Source organism: Dermacentor andersoni, chromosome 1 (assembly GCF_023375885.2).
Source record: "Dermacentor andersoni chromosome 1, qqDerAnde1_hic_scaffold, whole genome shotgun sequence".
Classification (NCBI taxonomy): domain Eukaryota; kingdom Metazoa; phylum Arthropoda; class Arachnida; order Ixodida; family Ixodidae; genus Dermacentor; species Dermacentor andersoni.
The window spans coordinates 1,429,821-1,449,718 of NC_092814.1; the positions used below are offsets into that span (position 1 = coordinate 1,429,821).

At 43.4% G+C, this 19,898-nt stretch overlaps 1 protein-coding gene and 1 non-coding gene across 7 annotated transcripts in view; one reads left to right on the top strand and one right to left on the bottom strand.

Annotated features, from left to right (window-relative positions):
• Positions 1–19,898, top strand: part of LOC126543970 (mitogen-activated protein kinase kinase kinase 13-like) — a 593,636-nt gene that overhangs the window by 177,195 nt on the left and 396,543 nt on the right. The gene's annotated exons all lie outside the window — the stretch shown is intronic.
• On the bottom strand, positions 10,236–10,310 carry TRNAP-CGG (transfer RNA proline (anticodon CGG)). The gene has a single exon. It is a non-coding gene; the product is annotated as a tRNA-Pro (tRNA).

Below are 19,898 nucleotides of genomic sequence, written 5' to 3' on the forward strand. Positions count from 1 at the left end.
CAGAACTCTATGGACCCATTGACCAGCTCCCTGAACCCTATATTATGCTTTAATACTTTACTACTCGCAACAACCTGTGGGGAGATTCCCAATCTAATTCGAGAGGTCGACTGATTGAGAACTTTCACGTGAGCTCCGGTGTGTGCCTACTCAATAAGAAAAAGCCCACTTACTACAATCTTGCACATAATTCCTATTCTTCTGTAAATTTAGCTCTTGGATCTTCCATGCTTTTTTTCTAAACTAGAGGGGAGTTTGGGAGTGGACCACTTACTGATTACACTGAACCTAAAACAGCAACAAAACTTTCCTCCGCATGTCCCTCAATGGAAACCAGACGCCGTTGGTTGGAATCATTTTAAAGAATCTCCATATTATAAAGAGATCTTATAAGTGATTTTAGTATTGACGATGCAGTAGCTTATTTCACCACTTTCGTTATAGACGCAGTGGAAAAATTCGTCCCGCAAACAAATACTAGATCTTCTGGCAAACAGTGCGTCCCATGGGGGAATGAAGAGTGCAAGGACACCTGTAAGAACCAAAACAATGCTTGGGGCCTTTGAGAAAAATCTCCAACTCAAAAAAACCTGATCAATTTTAAATGTGTTAAGTCACAGTGAAGGGGAATGCTCGGACAAGCCAAGCTGAAAAGCTGGCAAAAGTACTTAGAAGACATAAACTCATATACAGACGAGAAAAAAGAAAAACTTGGAACAGGGTTAGGAAAATAAAAAGTCAGCAGTCATGCCTGATTCCATTAGTAAATGATAGCAGAAATTGCCTGGAAGACCAGGCGAGAGGCTCAATTTGACCGGGTACCTAGTTCTGCGAATTATTCAAATGAATTTTTAAAGTGGAAGGAGCTGATGGAGAGGAAGTGACTTTAGCACAAATGCAGGTCACCTCAGGAGTGTAACAGGCCATTTAATTTAGCTCAACTCCATATAGCGCTTAAGGGGGGATGCGGGGCTCAAATCGCAATTTTCACCAGAAAAATGCATTTTCCAATTTTGTTTATTTCGGGTTCCTAGTTGTATAAAGAAGCACATCGCCAAGTTTGGTTGTAATGTGCGCTGTAGAAGAGAAGAAAATGAATTCTCTTGTTATAGTGGTGCACGCTCGCCGTGGAGAGTGCCTCATGTATTTTAGGTGTAGTCGAGAGCAGGCAAGAAACCAAACACGGAGTGAATCTTTGTGTTAGAAAGTTTGTTTTTCTAGTGTTTTAATCATGGAAGACCTTCCATGGAGAGTACAGCAGACTGCAAAGTAAAACTAATAAGGAAAGGCATGTTGACACCCCTGTCTGGGAGCACACAGACAAGGGTGCTGGACTGCTCTAAAGCTGAAAAAAATTTAAGACAACTTGAAGAAATTTCCACAGAGCAGGTTCGAATTGAAGAGAGTCCAACCTATGGAGCATGGTACTTTGATTAATTATTTTTGGTCCTAAAATAAAAGAGTGTGTTCTGAAATCTTTGAGCTCATTTTTCTCAGCTTGCACTTTTGGGCAAAACAAAACCGTTAGGAAAACTATAATTTCCAAGCTGCTTCACCAAGATATGCTTCAAAGTAGTTTCTGGGCTGAAATTTTGTGAGGAACAAGATAAGCTACTTTTTATATTTCTAAATTTTTATTAACACAGAAAATTTTTACATGTCTGAAACATAAGTACAACGAAAAAAATTTAACTTAGCCTCAAAGTGATGACATTGTGACAGAAATGTAATGAAAAACACGCAACTGGCCTTATCACGCACTAGAAGGACATATATAACAAAAATAATCAGTCTTCATTATTTATGAAATGACAGTTTTCCTAAGGTGACATGCCTAATTGGTCCATATGACAGCCATAATTTGGTTTCTATTTGATCTGCATTAATCAAATTTAGAATATGTACATAAAACAAGAAGATACATAAACCTATAAATTTTTCTAAATATCTGTGCAATTGTTCACATCCCCCTTTAACTCCTGTAGTAGGTCTGCGCCAGGGCCTGACTGTAGTATATGCAGTCAGGTCATTTTTCTATAATAAACTATTGTGTGATTTGCCTCTGTATTTACCTTGCCCCTCCCCTCTGCATTGTACAACTGTACCTTGAGGGTATAAAAAATAAATAAATAAATAAATAAATAAATAAATAAATAAATAAATGATAAAATACCTACATTTTGAAACTCTACTGATGCTCCTTTTACTGTCTAATACTTATTAGAGTGTTTTAGTTGAGCGTCTTTACGGCACGCTCCGCTCCGAGCGGCCCCGCTAAGCCACAGCGGAGCGGCGGGCGATTTTCACGTTTTAGTTGCACGTTTTGCGTAGCGGAGCGGACCTTTCGTAGTTGCAGCGCCCCCTGGCTAAATTCAGGGTAATGAAAGAAAACACAAACACTTTATGATCACTCTTATACCGTAAAACGTATATATGTATATATATAACTTGTTTCTGCATGAAGTATCTAGACGTGCGCTTGTAATGCGTTACCGGTGCATATTATCCAATGGAAAATAAAGCGCCGTCTTGGGGAACGCCACGTGTTAGCCAGCGCGCTTGCTTTCTGCATCCAATCCAATCCGTTCTGACGCCAACGCTAGCCAAAGTGCTGCGCGGCACGCTCCGCTCAGGCAGCTTCTAAGCGGACCGTGTTCCTCGCTCCGCTATCCCGCTTACGGCTAAGCGGACGACGCATGCGCATTCGCGCCTCCGCTCCGCTTAACTGCTTAGCGGAGCGTAAACACGCTCAACTAAAACACTCTATTAATTGGGAATTTGGGTACCTTCACGCCTCTTGGAAGGAGGCTATTAAAATTCCCAACCTTAAGGAGGGAAAGCACTCGTCCTTGTCAAGCATCTACAGACCAATTGCATTAACTAGCTGTCTCTGCAGTGTAAGACGTTTGAAAAAAATTTTAAACAGAAGCCTAATTAATTTCTTAGAAAGGAATAACTTATTAGTTCCATACTAATGTGGTAACAGCAAAGGTAGGTCCACAACAGACTACCTCGTCTGTATTGAGTCTAACATTAGAGACGCATTTGTACACAAACAATACTTCTTGAACATGCAGCAGCTTTAGATTATGTTTATGTTGGAGCTGTTTAATATCATCAAGGTTATGAAGAAGTCCTCTAACATTTCAATGTAGCATTTGGGTCTCCATAATGAGAAAAGTGTTTGTGCTGTGTGTTTAAGAGATGAAGATTAGCTCACGGGGCCCTTTCCAGGTGCCGTGACGTGAGGTTTGTCTTTCTTGGAGTGGTCAAGAAAAGCCCACTTTCCTAAGGTGCTGTCTGCGCTGTCTGGGTGGGAGTTATGTCCATCGCCTCTTGTGGGGTGCTGGACACGTGCTCTTTTGAGTGATGTGTTCGCTTTGTGAGCCTCGCCTCGAGAGATGAGGCCCTAGAGCCCACCAACCTGGAGGTCAGCAGGCCTTCCTTCATGGATGGCAAAGCAGAACTTGCTGCTGTCGCCAAGGGGGCACAGCTGCAGCCACACTCTTCATGGGCCAGGCCTCTTCTGCCTGACCTGAAATGGACTGTCATCAACAATCTTTTTGGAAGTGACCACTTGCATGTCACATTAAAATTAATTTAGTAAAAGCTCGTTAATTCACAACTCGTTTATTCGGAATTTTGGATAATTTGAAGTAGCCGCCACAGTCCGGCCAACATTATATTGAAAGCAATATGCAACGCATCCCGCTAATTCACATTGAAATCCACACCGCCCCTGATAATTCGAACTGCGCGCCATCGTGGACGGGGAGAGTGCTAGTGTGCGGGTACGTGCGGGTCGCGTGGCTTTCCTCTTTCCATTTGCAGCCCTTTCTTTAGGCCTAACTGGAGGGCAACGCGTTTGCGCCTGGCCAGGCATGCCAACACCTCTGTTGCAGGTCGGTTCTCTCTCTCTCTCTCAAGACCTTCAAAGTAAAAATGCAGATGCGGCACTGAATGTTCTTTTTTTTTTTTTTCATTTTACATCTTGGAGGCTATGCTCTTTCTCTACGAGGTGTTCTGCTGAGAAGCAGCACCAGTTAATGTCTAAAAGATGGCAGCCGTGATTTTTATCAGCGCTCGCAGTACCACAAAACACAGCCTTTGAGATCCGTGGCATTTACTCAAAGGAAAGCATCGCTGGGATACATATTTGGACGCCACCTATACGTATAGTGGAACTCGGCAGCATTCAGCCTTGAGAGTACAACAGAGACCAATGTCGCAGCAGGCTGTGGTGCGTTTTGCGAGTGAATTTTACAGCTTAGCTCTTGTTTCTGCGGGGAGCGTCGGCAGTGCAAAGGTGCATTTATAGTCCGACGTTCTTGGAGCACGTCGCCTGCAGCCAGTCACGCAACGCTGCTTGTGCTGCACCAGCCGAAATGCCGTCCCATCTATAGTACGACTCGCGTGCCGCCTACTGCTCTCTTCGGAGCATGGGCAGAACGATCCCCAACTCGCGCTTTGAACAGCTGTCTGCTAAACTGTCTGCGACCGTTGGCGAAGTGGTGTGGGCACATTTTTTCTTCATGCTGCGCATTCTGGGTCGGTGCAGTCGGCGCGTCGAATGCCCAGATGGAGCAAGAGCCATCTCGGCGTCGGGCATGTTGGAGTTTGTTGGCCACGTCCGCTTACGTTGGCTGTGCCAGTGCATTGCACCATCCGTTGAACCATAGACACTGTTGTTCTCACTAACATGAGATAACATGTGCGTGCGCTCATGGTACGTCACACTATATTTAGCCCTTAACCGAGCGAATTGTTCTCCAACTTTCGTTAGTTTAAATTTTGTATAATTTGAATTTTTTTAGCATTCCCGTGCAATTCAAATTATTGACAAGGTTTACTGTAATGCAGCATGACAACTTTCACCATATTTCTCTGTGGAAATTAGCATTGGCTGACTGGGAGCAGTTTACAGAACCAACTTATCTACCACGAAATTTTATAAACGATTTTAGTATAGATGACACTGTAGGATATTTTACCGCTTTTATTATTGATGCAGCTGAAAAGTTTATCCCACAAACAAAGGATGTTTTACTTAAAAGATGCATTTCTTGGTGGAACGAAAACTACAGAGATGTGCGAAAGAGGCAGAACAAAGCATGGGGCAGATTGCCTAGATCGTCAAATGCGGAAAATGTCATTGTATTTAAGCACACTAAATCGCAGGGATGGCAGACACGATGTCAGGCAAAGAGAGAAAGCTGGGTGAGATTCCTCTCCGGTATAAGTTCATACACACAAGAGGCAAAAGTGTGGAATGGCTTAAAAAAGCTAAAGGTGCAACAAATCCATCCGTTTCCTGTGGTGAATGACCAACGAAATACCTTGCAAGATTAGGCAGACTCTCTTGGGGAACACTTCGAGCATGCTATTTGGGCTGCCGGATACCTCCCATCTGCATGGAAAAAAGCGATTGTGGTCCCTGTTTTGAAGCAGGCCAAAGACCCTTTCTCGGTTGCAACATACCGCCCGATAGCTCTCACAAGTTGCCTTTGTAAGATCTTTGTAAAAAATGATTAATAGACGACTCATACATTTCCTTAAACTCAACAAAATCTTGATCCCTATCTGTGTGGGTTCAGAGAAGGGCGGTCCATAACTGATCATCTTGTGCACATTGGAGGAAATATCCATGATGCATATTTACATAAACAGTTCTTCTTATCGATATTCCTCGATATGGAGAAGGCGTAACACATGACGTGGCATTACGAAATCTTGCGAGACTTGTCGGAAATGGGCATCCGTGGAAATATGCTAAAGCTGATAGAAAACTATTTATCTAATCGTACCTTCCGCGTCAAAATCGGCAATGTAATGTCGCATTCATTTATACAGGAAACTGGTGTATCCCAGCGAAGCGTGCTCAGTTGCCCACTCTTTATCGTTAAGATGACCATACTCGGATTCGTTACCACTGGCAGTTTTTATTCTGTCTACGCGGGCGATATAGATATAGGCTTCAAATCCTGTCACCTTGCAGTATGTGAGAGACAGGTACAGGTGTACAGGTGATACAGACAGAACAAGGTGTTTAAGTGGGCAGACAAAAATGGATTTAAAGTCAACCCCCACAAAAGTTCTTGTGCTCTTTTTACAAGAAAAAGAGGCCTGGTTCCAGATCCTTGTGTAGAACTGTGTGGAAAACAAATACCTGTCAACAGAGCACAAATTTCTAGGTATTATCCTTGACTCTAGGCTTACTTTCATTCCACACATGAAATATTTCAAAGCAAGATGTCTAAAAGCAATGAACTTACTGAAAATTCTATCCCACGCAACCTAGGGTAGTGACAGGAAGTGTTTAATGAATATTTACAAGAGCCTCATTCAATCACGATTGGACTATGATGCCATGGTATATCACTCTGCTGCCCCAAGCGCGCTAAAGATACTAGATCCCGTCCACCATCTAGGTATCCACCTGGCCACTGGCGCTTTCAGAACAAGCCCTATGGAAATCTTATACGTAGAATCAAATTAGTGGTCACTCCATCTGCAGAGAACATAAATCAGCCTCACATATTTTCTCAAAATTCACTCTAATCATGAAAATCCGTGTTCTAATACCGTTAATGATATGATGTGTGCTATACTTTTTCGTAATTTGTCCCTCTGTAACACAGCCTTTCTCACTGCCTGTGAGGTAGCTTAGCGATGAAATGGATGTCCCGCTCCTCGAAAATCACTTAATGCCTCCAACCAAGCTGTTAACTCCTTGGGAGTGGCAGGTGGTAGAATGTGATATACCTACCTTTTCTACAAGTTACAAAGCACGCTCCAGAGCTGGAAATCCGAATGCATTTCCTAGAACCCCAGTCCAAGCACTCGTGCACAGAGTTTTACACGGACACTTCTAAGTCACATGCCAGGGTATCTTATGCAGCTGTTGGTCTCTCCTTCTCAGAATCTGGTGTACTGTACCCAGAAACAAGTGTCTTTACGGCTGAGGCCTATGCACTATTGTCAACTGTGAAGCATATAAGGAAATCAAAACTTCAAAAAGCAATTATATATACAGACTCCCTGAGCATCGTAAAAGCCTTGAAGTCACTCTGTAAACAAAAAAATCCTGCAATTGTCTCACTCTATTCTGCTCCGTGTAGAGCGTATACATTTAACCAGCATGTCATTATATGCTGGGTGCCTGGCCATAGAGATATCGAAGGTAATGTGCTAGCAGGCCAAATGACCACGTCAATTATATTGCACGCTGTTAACCCTTTAAGGGTCAATGACGTAAATATACGGCGCCGCGAACAAGTCGAAAAATGGTCGATGCCGTATATTTACGGCGCCGTCTGTACGTTTAAAAAGCATGCCAATTTCCTAACTTTTTCTTTTCTGTCATGGGCTGCCACTATGTGGGAATGCAGGGAATTTTCTTTTTGCGTGCCTCCCTCTCTCTGTTTTCGTTGCATGGTTTGCTTTAGAGCTACTTTGCTCCCGCGCGTCTATATACTACTGCTCGCACATTGGCGCGTGGGCGGGCGGGCGGCGGTTTGGGTTTTGTTCCGCGGGCGGTTTCGGCTTCTTGCACTTCCAAAACTGATGACTATCTCTTTACTAATCGCTCAAAGGGCGACCGCCTGTCTGTCGCTCGTTTAGTTCTCACAGGGGTCTGCATAGGAAGGATGCCGCCGTGCATGCGTTTTTGTTGCTTTTTTTTGGACACTCGCGAGAACTAATTGCCTCTGGTTGGCGATAAGATGAAGATTAGGGGAAGTTTGTCACATGTTTTGCTTTTTTGACGGGCACACAACCACAGTTTTCTTGAGTGCGCCCACCTACGCAGTTCGATTACGCTACGGACATAAATATTAGTGCAAAAGTAGGAACATTTGACACTTGCAAAATATTCTCGTGTGCGCATTTTCTAAGCCTTATATGTATAACAATGCATCACATTTTTAATTCTTATAAGTTTATTTCCTTCTTTATTATTGTCATTCATGAATGAAGAGTACATATATACCAACTCAAAATATTTTTTTCTCACTTTACGGTCACCCTAGAAAAATTACGGTAAATTTTTTTCGAAATGAGTCCTGAAGAAAAATTGGAATCTGCAATAAAAAAAAAAAAAATCGACCCTGGGCGGTCGCATATGGTGAAAAAAATCTACCCTCAAAGGGTTAATCCTACAGCTGCTGTCCCTCCAACAGATTAGAAGCCATTCTTGCAAAAGAAACTGCGAAGCCACTGGCAACACTTGTGGCATACTGAAACAAATAATAAGCTTCACTAAATTAAGCCACAGTTAGGTTTCTGGCCCTCTACAACGAAAACACTGCATACTGATGTCCCATTCTGTCATCTGGGAATGGGACACACATAGGGCACCCATAGTTTTTTGCTGATTGGTAATGAACCACCAACCTGTGGTAGATGTGTTGAGTGGCTCATCCTTCTGGAGTGTCGGAAAGCCGAGAAAGAAACATTTTCCTCTAGCATACCGCTATCATGTCCCTCTTCATCCCATTATGTTTCTTGGGGAAGAACTGCTTTTTAGCACCAAAGCAGCTCTGGGTTTTTTGAGTGGCATTGTATAACATGTTTTCAGCCCAAGGAATTCGTAGCGCATCCTCTCGCCAGAAGATGGTGCTGCGATAGTAGTGTTCTGTGAGCTGCTGGACTAGTTTTGAAGTGAGGGAAGCTCGCATTAAAATTGAGTATGAAGAACGGCTGAGGAATATGGAAGAAAGTAAATGGGCTGGGAGAGTGTTCAGGTATCTGTACAGGAAAAACATTGATTCACAGTGGAGGAAACGAAGTAGGAAGCTTACCAGCAAGTATGCGGCCTGTAGGGTAAGTAACACAGCAACAAAGAAGGTCAAGCGGAAAGTCGGAGAGGCTGAAATAATCTCATGGGTGGCGGCAATGGAAAAGAAACCTGCCATGAGCAGCTACTTAAGAGGGAAAAACGAAATCAGGAAAGAAACAATTTATGATAACTCAAAGGGAAGCTCATTACTTTTCAAAGCAAGATCGGGATGCCTTAGAACACGCACCTATAGAGCGAGATATAAGAAGGAAAAAGAAGCATGTGCTTGCTGCGGTAAAGCTAGGGAAACGACAGGGCATGTTTGATTAGAATGTGAAGACGTCTACCCAGCGGTCAATTTAGGCACCACTGGCCTCCTTGAAGCCCTTGGGTTCAGCGGGAGCAGTGGTAAAGCAAACATGTCCGCAATAGACATTATTAAGAGGCGATTGGAGGATTGGTGGAAGAAAAGTAGGGAAACGACAGAAGACGGAGACAAACAAAAGCACAGTTCGCAATAGGGGATCAGAAAATTTGGGCGCGGTAGTTCATAGAGTTTTTTTTTTTCTTTTTTAATTGTTTAACCTAGGCAGGATATTAGGCAGTATAGTAGCAAGAGCTTGGTGGCACAACCCACCGCCCCGTTCCAAAGGGGACACTCATAACATCCATCCATCCATCCATCTTGTGTAGTACGTACCGCCAGGCTCTTGGGCTGCAAGGGCTCTATCAAGGCAGTAGTGCTTCTGATAAATTCTTACTGCTGATATATTTAGTATATGTATTATCCTTCTAGAGTGTATTTTTGTGTTCGTATCATACATCATTAGTCATTGCCATAATCTTATTACACATACATTTTACGCACTTTACAGTGACTGTTTTTAAGGCCCTTTTATAGCCGCGTCATATCTACCTCTAACAATTCTCTATTACACTGCTAACTCATTCACACTAGCCTGGCGCTCATTGGCCATACTTGGCCCTTGTGCCATAAAACCCCATCTATCATCATCATCGTGGTCACCGATTACCTTATCTGCTACGCCGGTGGTGGAATACTGCTATGTGGAATACCAGCCCGGTGACCATGTTTGGACCCTTATACAGTGATGTAGTCTGAGTGAAAATCTACTTTGAAGTTATTTCGGACCATACAAGATCCTCCAACGTATTGCTGCACTGATCTATGGGGTCGTGCTGGACGGCATTATGCAATCACAGCGGTGCCACACAACCTGATGTTATCCATGTGGTGCGTCTTAAGCCATTCTATGACAGAGAAAGACATACATCGACCAAATAAAACTTTTTTAAAAACAAGATGTTCTGAAATGTCTCGTTTTTAAAAAGTTTTATTTGGCCAGTGCACGTCTTTCTTTGTCATGTTTCATCCCGATCTGGGGCCCTATAACGTAAAACTATTGAAGAAAGTTGAAGTTGAAGTTGAAGAAAAATTCGTCCTGGTCCGGGACTCGAACCCGGGACCACCGCTTTTCCGGGGCAGCCGCTCTACCATCTGAGCTAACCAGGCTTTTCTTCAACTCTGAGGCTTTTCTTTCGAGGAACCCGTTTGGGTTTCCTTTGCAGCAATTGCTACGAACGGGTGGATGTCTGATTTTCCCTTTATTAATTACTTCTCTCCACCTTGCGGGTTTCCGCAGAACTACTACGTCAAACACTTGCCTTTGCTTCGTGTGTTGTCGACAAATTCGACTCCGCCCTGCCATCTGCTAGCCGCCTGGTTAGCTCAGATGGTAGAGCGGCTCACCCGGAAAGGCAGTGGTTCCGGGTTCGAGTCCCGGACCAGGATGAATTTTTCTTCAACTCTGAGGCTTTTCTTTCGAGGAACCTGTATGGGTTTCCTTTGTAGCAATTGCTATGAACGGGTGGATGTCCGATTTTCCCTTTATTAATTTTCTTGAGTGTGCACACCTATGCAGTTCGATTACGCTATGGATGTAAATATTAGTGTAAGAGCAGGAACATTTGAGACTTGCGAAATATTCTCGTGTGCGGATTTTCAAAGCCTTGAACTATGTGCATAAAAGTGCATGAAATTTTTAATTCTGATAAGTTTATTTCCTTTGTTATTGTTGTTATTCATGAATGAAGAGTGCATATATGCCAACGCAAAAGATTTTTTTTCTCACTTTACGGTCACCTCAGAAAAATTACGGTAATTTTTTTCGAAATAAGTCCCTAAGAAGAATTGGAATCTGCAATAAAAAAAATCGACCCTGGGCAGTCGCATATGGCGAAAAAAATCGACCCTCAAAAGGTAAATGCTGGGTTTTGACATGCATACTTGTTTGTCTTTCTTCCTGGGGCCGTATTTCACTTGCTAACTGAAATGTATCGGTCAGCTCAAGACATGCCTGCATGTACTTTCTCGAATGTTATTTTGATTCTCTCTGTTGTCTAATTTGTTGCCACAGCTTGTGTAGTCAGATTGTATGCACGATGAGAAGATTGTTGTACTTTCTGGAACTGGCTCATTTGCCAATCAACTTCTGGCAGTAATGTCAAGGTGTGACGAAGCTGAGAACAGAATGCGACTGTGCAATCTGTTGTTCTTTGGAATCCCTGACGAGGATAAAGAGAGTTGGTCGACTACAGAAAGAAAAATTATTGCCCTATGCTCAGATAAGTTGGAAATCACAACTGCCGGTTCTCAGTTTGAATGTGTGCACTGGCTGGGAAAATTTGCTTCAAATAAATCTAGACCAGTAATTGCCAAGTTTACATTCTTTAAGGATAAGCAGGAAATTCTCACTAATGCACATAAGCTGAAAAATACTGGGATCTCTATTAGAGAGGATTTTTCACTAGCTACTCGACAGACATGTAAGAAATTGCTTCAATTTGCCAGAGAACATAATTGTCCTTACAAACTGAATGTCGACAAACTTCGTATAGATAATACCACGTATATTTACGACAGTTCTGATTCCGTAGTACCTGCTCAATAGCTAGTTGCCGATGTGCGCATTGCTAAAGTCCAGCGGCTATCAACTACACGTGCACCTTCACTTTTAGTATCATTTACTAACATCCGCAGTCTGTTGCCAAAACGTGTCCTGCTTGAATCATATCTTGAAGACAGCATGTCTGATGTTGTATTGCTAACAAAGACCTGGCTTAATGCAGGTGTAGGTGACGCCGAGTTATTTCATACTTCTAATCAGTATATCATTAGAAGCCAACAAACACTGACACCAAGGACAACATAGGAGAAATATTTGTGCTTAATAAATGAAATAAAGAAACCAAAATTCATGGAAATGCGAAGGTTGTGGGTTCGGTTCCCACCTGCGGCAAGTTGTTTTTTCATCCACTTTAATTTTCATGAATTTTCGTTTCTTTATTTCATTTATTAAGCGCAAATAATTTCCCCTATGTTGTCCTTGGTGTCAGTGTTTGTTGGCTTCTCATGATATGACTAATAAAAATCGGGACCCTCGGTTAACCCCCTCTTCTCGTTTATTACATAACGAGGGTCTCGAATCCGGCAACATTGATGCCTTCAGGTAGCATGTGTGGGTTTATTGACCAGCTGCCTTCACCCAAAAATATCACGTTCCCGTGACGCCTGCGGCAAAAAGGACGTTCCACGTCCGCCGCCAAGGTATGCGAGTGGTGGCGCTGGCTAACACTCCCAGGGTTCTACTGGGACACATAAATACCCAAGAAAGTGGATGGGGAAACAGCGCCACGGTAGCTCAATTGGTAGAGCATCGCACGCGAAATGCGAAGGTTGTGGGTTCGGTTCCCACCTGCGGCAAGTTGTTTTTTCATCCACTTTAATTTTCATGAATTTTCGTTTCTTTATTTCATTTATTAAGCACAAATAATTTCCCCTATTTTGTCCTTGGTGTCAGTGTTTGTTGGCTTCTCATGATATGACTAATAAAAATTGGGACCCTCGGTTAACCCCCTCTTCTCGTTTCTAATCAGTATGCCATTTATCGCCATGATCATCCACATAAAAAGGGGGGCGGCGTGTTGGTGGCCATCAATAAAACTATTCCTTCTTTTCTTGTTGACACTGACACTGCTCTTGAGGTAGTTTGGGTGGCTTGTCCTACATTATACGGGAAGTTACTGATGGGCGTTTGTTATCGCCCACCTGCCGCTGACCGCTCGTTCATGTCCGATCTTCATAAAAGTATTACCAGGGCCCTTGAACAGTTTCCTACTAATAAAATCTACCTATTTGGGGATTTTAATTTCCCTGATATTAATTGGTCTCGCTTGTCTTCATCGAGCATTGATTCAGGTGATTTTATTGAGCTGTGTTTAGAGTTCAATCTTACGCAAATTGTTTCTGAGCCTACCCGCGGTACTAACATATTAGATCTTATTCTCGCAACAGAGCCACATAGCATAAGCCCTGTCATGCAACTTGATGGCTTTAGTGACCATAACCTACTGCAGTTCTCAATTTATATTCCACTGAAATTCGCTGGTGCTGAACATAAGATTATCAGGGATTATAGCAAAGCAAATTACGAACAAATGAACAATGAACTTGAGGTTTTCTTTCAGAAAACGTTTCTTCCATCATTTACAAATAATTCTGTTGCAGCGAATTGGAATTCATTTAGAAATATTATGTCACTCCTAGTAGACAAATATGTGCCACTAGTCACTATATCTAATGACAAACGTAACCCATGGTTTAATAAATCACTTAGATCACTCCGAAATAAAAAGAAAAGGTTATACGCTTCTGCTAAATGGCTATCATGTCCTTCGGCATGGTCTAAATATAAGGATTGCTTAAAATCTTACTGCCTAGCAATATGTGAAGCCAAAAAGAAGTATTTTTCCAAAGATCTGTCCTCACTTCTACACACTAACCCTAGAAAGTTTTGGCAAGCTATCTCTCCTAATCACCCGCCTTGGTTGCTCAGTGGCTATGGTGTTGGACTGCTGAGCACGAGGTCGCGGGATCGAATCCCGGCCACGGCGGCCGCATTTCGATGAGAGCGAAATGCAAAAACACCCGTGTACTTAGATTTAGGTGCACGTTAAAGAAACCCAGGTGGTCGAAATTTCCGGAGTCCTCCACTACGGCATGCCTCATAATCAGAAAGTGGTTTTGGCTCGTAAAACCCCATAATTAAATCAATTAATTATCTCTCCTAATCGTGACAGTAATACAGTAACATTACATGATGCTGACAATGTTCCTGTCCCTGCATCTGAGTGTGCTTCAACTTTCAATTCGTTCTTTAGCTCTGTGTTCACCAATGAAGACTGCTCCTCCGTTCCCTGTGTCTCCGACCTTCATTATCGCTTCATGTCATTTATGAGAACAAAGAAAAACTGCACAAAAAAGGACAAGACAAGGGAAGAACCACACGACACTTGTCTTGTCTTGTCTTGTCTTGTCCTTTTTTGCGCAGTTTTTCTTTGTTCTCATAAATGTCATACCAACTAGCCCCTCACCGTACGCTTCTAGACGCTTCATGTCACCTATAAATATTAGTGTTGAAGGCATTTCAAAACTAATACATACGCGATCTAAAGCTGTCTACATGATGTGGCATTGACAATATTAATTCTAAAATTCTAAAGAACACGTCAGCTATATTCACTCAGATTTTGTACTACATCTTTCAGCAATCTTTACCAACAGGTCTTCTTCCTGCTGACTGGAAGATAGCTAAAGTTATTCCTATATTCAAAGATGGAAACAGACACTCACCTGGTAACTACCGCCCCATTTCACTAACATGCATTTGTTGTAAGCTTCTTGAGCACATCATTGCCTCTCATTTATCCCACCTTCTTGAATCTAATAACTTTTTCTTTCAAAATCAACATGGTTTCCGTAAAGCGTTGTTTTGTGACACCCAACTATTGGAATTTACGTCAGATTTACATTATGGCATGAATAACAGAAAAATTATTGATTGCATCTTTCTCGACTATGCAAAAGCCTTTGACAGAGTTGCTCACCTTCGTCTAACAGCTATATTAACTGTTCTTAGGATTCACTCATTAACATTATCTTGGCTTCGCAATTTCTTATCTAATTGGCACCAGTTCGTATCTGTGAATAACTTTAGCTCCTCCACGTCTGTTGTAATGTCAGGTGTACCCCAGGGTAGTGTGCTAGGTCCTCTTCTTTTCCTAATTTTTATAAATGATTTACCAAGCAACATTTCCTCCTGCACACGACTTTTTGCGGATAATTGCATCATTTACAGAACGATTAACTGCAAAATCATATCCTAAGTTTCCTTATAGAATCTGCTTGTCGGAAGTTCCCCATTACTCTACTTACAAATATCTTGCCGTTTATTTTTGTACTAACCTAGCCTGGAGCTTTCACATTGAGAAAATGTGCGCTAAAGCTAACAGAACTTTAGGGTTTTTACGTCGTCATTTGCACCTCTTACCAGCTGCCATCCGTCAACAGGCCTACCAAACTATTGTATGCCCTAAACTTGAATATGCTTCATCGATCTGGTCTCCTCATCAACAATACCGAATAGATAAATTGGAATCCATCCAAAATCGTGCTGCCCGCTTTATGACTTCTAACTACAGTCGTCAATCTAGCATTACCTAAATTAAACACGATGTTCCCCTGCCGGACTTGGATTCCCGCCGCTCTGTTGCTCTCCTATGCCTCTTTCATAAATACTACTATAACTCATGGTCCAGTCGCTTGTCGCGTGAAACTCCTTCTCGCACATCTACTCGACTTCATAATCATCTCAGTTTCAGGCGCATTTTTGGCCGCACACAGTCATTCAATAACTCTGCATTACCGCGCGCCATTGCACTATGGAATAGCCTTCCAAATAATATTGGCTCAATAAAAGATCCTGCCAAATTTCGGGAACATTTGGAACTTCACATGTTCGCTTGACTTTGTTGTACAACTTTGTATTGTATTCGCCTTTGTATTGTTTTTAGACTTTGTTTTCCATTGTGTTCCTTTGAATTTGTATGTATTTTTTCCAATGTTTAACAGTGTTCCTTTTTTACATTGTACAAACTTATTTGTTTCTCTTACTATGTAGTTCCCTTTTTTGCATTAAATATTTGTCATTTTTCTGTAACCCCCCCCCCCCCCCCCCCCCCCCACCCCCTACTCAATGCTCCTCCAAGCCTGTAGGGTAAACAGAATAAAAAAAAATAGTATGTGAGCACCAGCGATTACACTGGAACATTCGACAAGTCATATATAAATAGCTCACCCATAGATCAGATTTTGATGACTGATACATGCGCTTGCCACTATCGTTCTTCCTGTATGTTACTTGTTTTTCTGGGCACATGTTCACCCAGTACAGAGTTAGTTTTCTGTCTAATTCTTCATTTTCATGACAGCATGTTGTTGAACCTCAACTCATTTACAGCTCATTTACATTTAGTGCTCATTTACAGCTCACAGCTTTCAAGCGAAAATGCCAATGCCTGCAGTACTCGCATGACAAATGGGCAAGGCGTTTTTTTAGGCTGCAGTATCAAAGGATCCATCACTTGTTGGTTGTTTGGCAACTCTCAACAGCTAAGGAATTTGTCAGCATAATGCACACAAACCTACCACTCTGTGTAGTTGCATTTCATTCATGAAAGAGCCAACGATTGTGAACGGCAGCCATGGATAAAGAATAATCATGTACCGGTGTTGGTGTGAACTGCGCCGTGTGTGCATTGTATGAAGTCAGGAGTGGTCCATTTCAAGCTATTAAGGCCAGGAGTGAGCTATAAAAGCAGTTTCCTTCATCATAATTGCTTATCCTTTAGTTCAGGTTAAAGCCCCTCCGTCCACGTGTCACCGCCGCTTTCTTAAATAGCGACAACCTTTGTTGTGCGCCGCCTTTTCCCCTCACACCAAATCCGGTTCCGGTATTTCTGGTTCCGGCATTTCCGGTTTAAAAATTTCCGGTTACGGCGTTTCCGCTTCCTGGAGTTGCGCTGCGGGAATTTCCGCTTTGACTGCTGTTAGACGATGGGGAGACACCTGCGCGTGCTTAGCAGAGCTGTGGCAGTCACCATAAGGAGAATGCAAAGGTGACAAGCTGTTGTATTCCACTGAAGTAGTAGTTCGCGGTCGCTGTTTTCCAAATGCACAAAAAAACGGCAGTGGTCTCCAAACGGCCAGGCACTGCATTCCACTGTACGTTGTCGCTCGTGCCACAACCCATCGCAGGTGGACGCGAAGCAGCGAACACGAGCAGATCGCTGGTTACAATAGGCGGTGGTTCTTGGATGGAATCGCACTCACAGTTTCAACCGCAGCTGGTGCAATTAAGGCCTCTCCAGCGACGCGAAAGTAAACAACGCTAAAAAACATAGCGTCACTCCCACTTGGAACAGGAAGCTGCAGCTACGAAAGGTCCGCTTAATATTGACGCCGGAAGCTAAGGGGGTGAGTGGGAGAGGAGCGTGGAGGAGGAGGGCAGGTTGACGGTACTTAACCTGCTCGGCGGAAACGTGTATGGAGGGGCTTTAGTTCAGGTCTGCTGGTAATGCACAAACCTGGCGGCTGGGCTAGGCCTAAATGGCGCTGAATGAGACGGGACCGGCTCAAACTCAATGTGGACATCTGGCAAGGGCTAGCAACTGTAGACTTCAAATTCAGTAGTACGTTGTGGCTCACTTTGAGCATGAATAAATACATATAGAAGTGCACTTGCTGTGGTAATTGCATTGTTGGTTCAATGTTTTTGCACAGCAGCCAATCGCATGGCAGTACAGCAGACTGGTTTTGTCGGCATCGTTGGCATGAATGTCTGTCACACTACAAAGGGTCGCTGTTGTCAGTTGCATTGGCATCATCGTGGTCTTATTATGACTAATATCTCTCTCAGTGACACGGTCTTCTCACTTGATGGCTGAAATTTGGTGCCAGTGTCATGTCGACTTCTTGACGGAATCAGTGTCATGTTGACCTAGTCGTCATCATCATCATCATCATCATCATCATCATCATCATCATCCTGGTTACGCCCACTGCAGGGCAAAGGCCTCTCCCATACTTCTCCAACTACCCCGGTCATGTACTAATTGTGGCCATGTCGTCCCTGCAAACTCCTTAATATCATCCGTCCACCTAACTTTCTGCCGCCCCCTGCTACGCTTCCCTTTCCTTGGAATCCATTCCGTAACCCTTAATGACCATCGGTTATCTTCCCTCCTCATTACATGTCCTGCCCATGCCCATTTTTTTTCTTGATTTCAACTAAGAACCTAGTACCTAGTTGTAGTACCTAGTACCTAGTACCTAGAACCTAGTCGACCTGGTACTGCACGTTAACTGACTATCGTTGTGAGCAGCTGGATAATCTACTGAAACACTAGGGCAAATACCGTGTTATTGGCACTGCATCATCAATATGAGTTCATGTCCACATAGGCTATGCTGCAGGCTGCCTAAGCTATTCTATACGCATGTGTCGGAGAACACCTATGTGCGCGTCCTCAGCTCCACGAACCACCGAAACTGTTCAAAACGTTTCCAGCACTCTCCACTAGGGTATGGTGCATGTGCATTCGTGTCATGCAAAAGAACTGTCACATTCACTGCTACTGCTGACCTTTCATTCCAGTCAGCTGGCATCACCTGTCTTACTGAGACGTCCAAGACAAGCTCCTGGCCATCTCGCTAAGGTGGCTTGGTTTTCTTTGGCTGCTTTGCCAACTGACCTCCCTTGCAGACTGGTCTTTAGCAACATGAGGATCAAGGTGCCACATCCCCAGCTGACACATGTTGACGGCCAAGCTCCATCTCGTAAAACCAGCATGGCTAGCATACTTCCTTGTGCAAACTCCTTCCCAAGTTTGAACCACATTGTGTCCCTGATCCCCCATCACTGTGGCAGATGCTCTGCTCTAGTTGGCTGCATGTACTCCTGGCTAGAGAATTTGCATGTAAGCTGTGATGTTTCTTGGTGGGGAAGAAGTTTGGGCGTGTTGGTGGGATACATACAAACTGGGATACATAGCGCAAGAATGACACAAGGACAAAGCAGGAACACGGGACGAGCGCCAACTTTCAACAATTGATTTATTGCAGCTGATGGGCACATATACACTCACTGGGATGCCACTGCAACAGACACACTGAAGGGAAGGAGGAAGAGCAGTCATGTGACTACTACACCCAAAAATTCAAGCTCTTTCTTTGATAAAAGAATAGATGGCGTGCTAACACAATTGTCACCTGCTCTAGCTATCTCAGCTGCTTCGACAATTTCCCTCGTTATCTTATTCCTTTGGCGATAGACAACAACAGTTTGTTTTAAGAAAGGGAAGCATGGTGCCGTCACGTCACATTTTCTACAATGGGCAGCCAGATGCCCATCTATTGCAATGCTATCCACTTTATTACTATGCTCCGCCAGACGCACATTTAAACATCTGCCCGCCCGGCTCACGTAGTACTTCCCGCACGAAAGTGGAATCTTATACACCACGTTGCGAGTGAACGTAACAAAAGGATCCTTGTGCACAGTAGCACAACCTGGCTTTCGTTTCCTTATGGGATAGCTCAACACACTCAACCTCAAGAGTTTGTTAGGTGCTGTAAAAACAATGTTTACACCAGACCGTTGCCCAACCTTTTTAGGTTGTGGGAAACCTTATGAAAGTAGGGAATTACAGCCACCTTTCCTTTGTCCCTTTGTACTTTCCTCTCTCTTTCGTCATCCGCTCTCTGCTCATCGCTCATGCATGAAGTTAGCTTTCTTCGACGATGCAGGCTTTCAGCAACCGAGATATCTCAGTTGCTGAAAGCCTGCATCGTCGAAGCAAGCTAACTTCACGCATGAGCGATGAGCAGAGAGCGGATGAAGAAAGATTTCACACTCGCTCACGAAGACGGAGCAGATATACAGCCAGAAGGAAAAGGAGGCCTTCAGGTGGGCCATACAGTGCTTTGACAAATTTCTTCGAGGCCTCCTATTCATTGTTGAAACAGACCATCAGCCACTAACAACACTTCTGGGTGACATGGAGGTGGATTTGCTACCACCCAGAATACAACGCTTGCGATTCAAGTTGATGCGCTGGCAGTTCAAGGTACTGTACATTCCAGGCAAGCTGGTAGCTACTGCCGACACATTGTCAAGGGTTCCGCTTCCCTCTTCGGATGCTG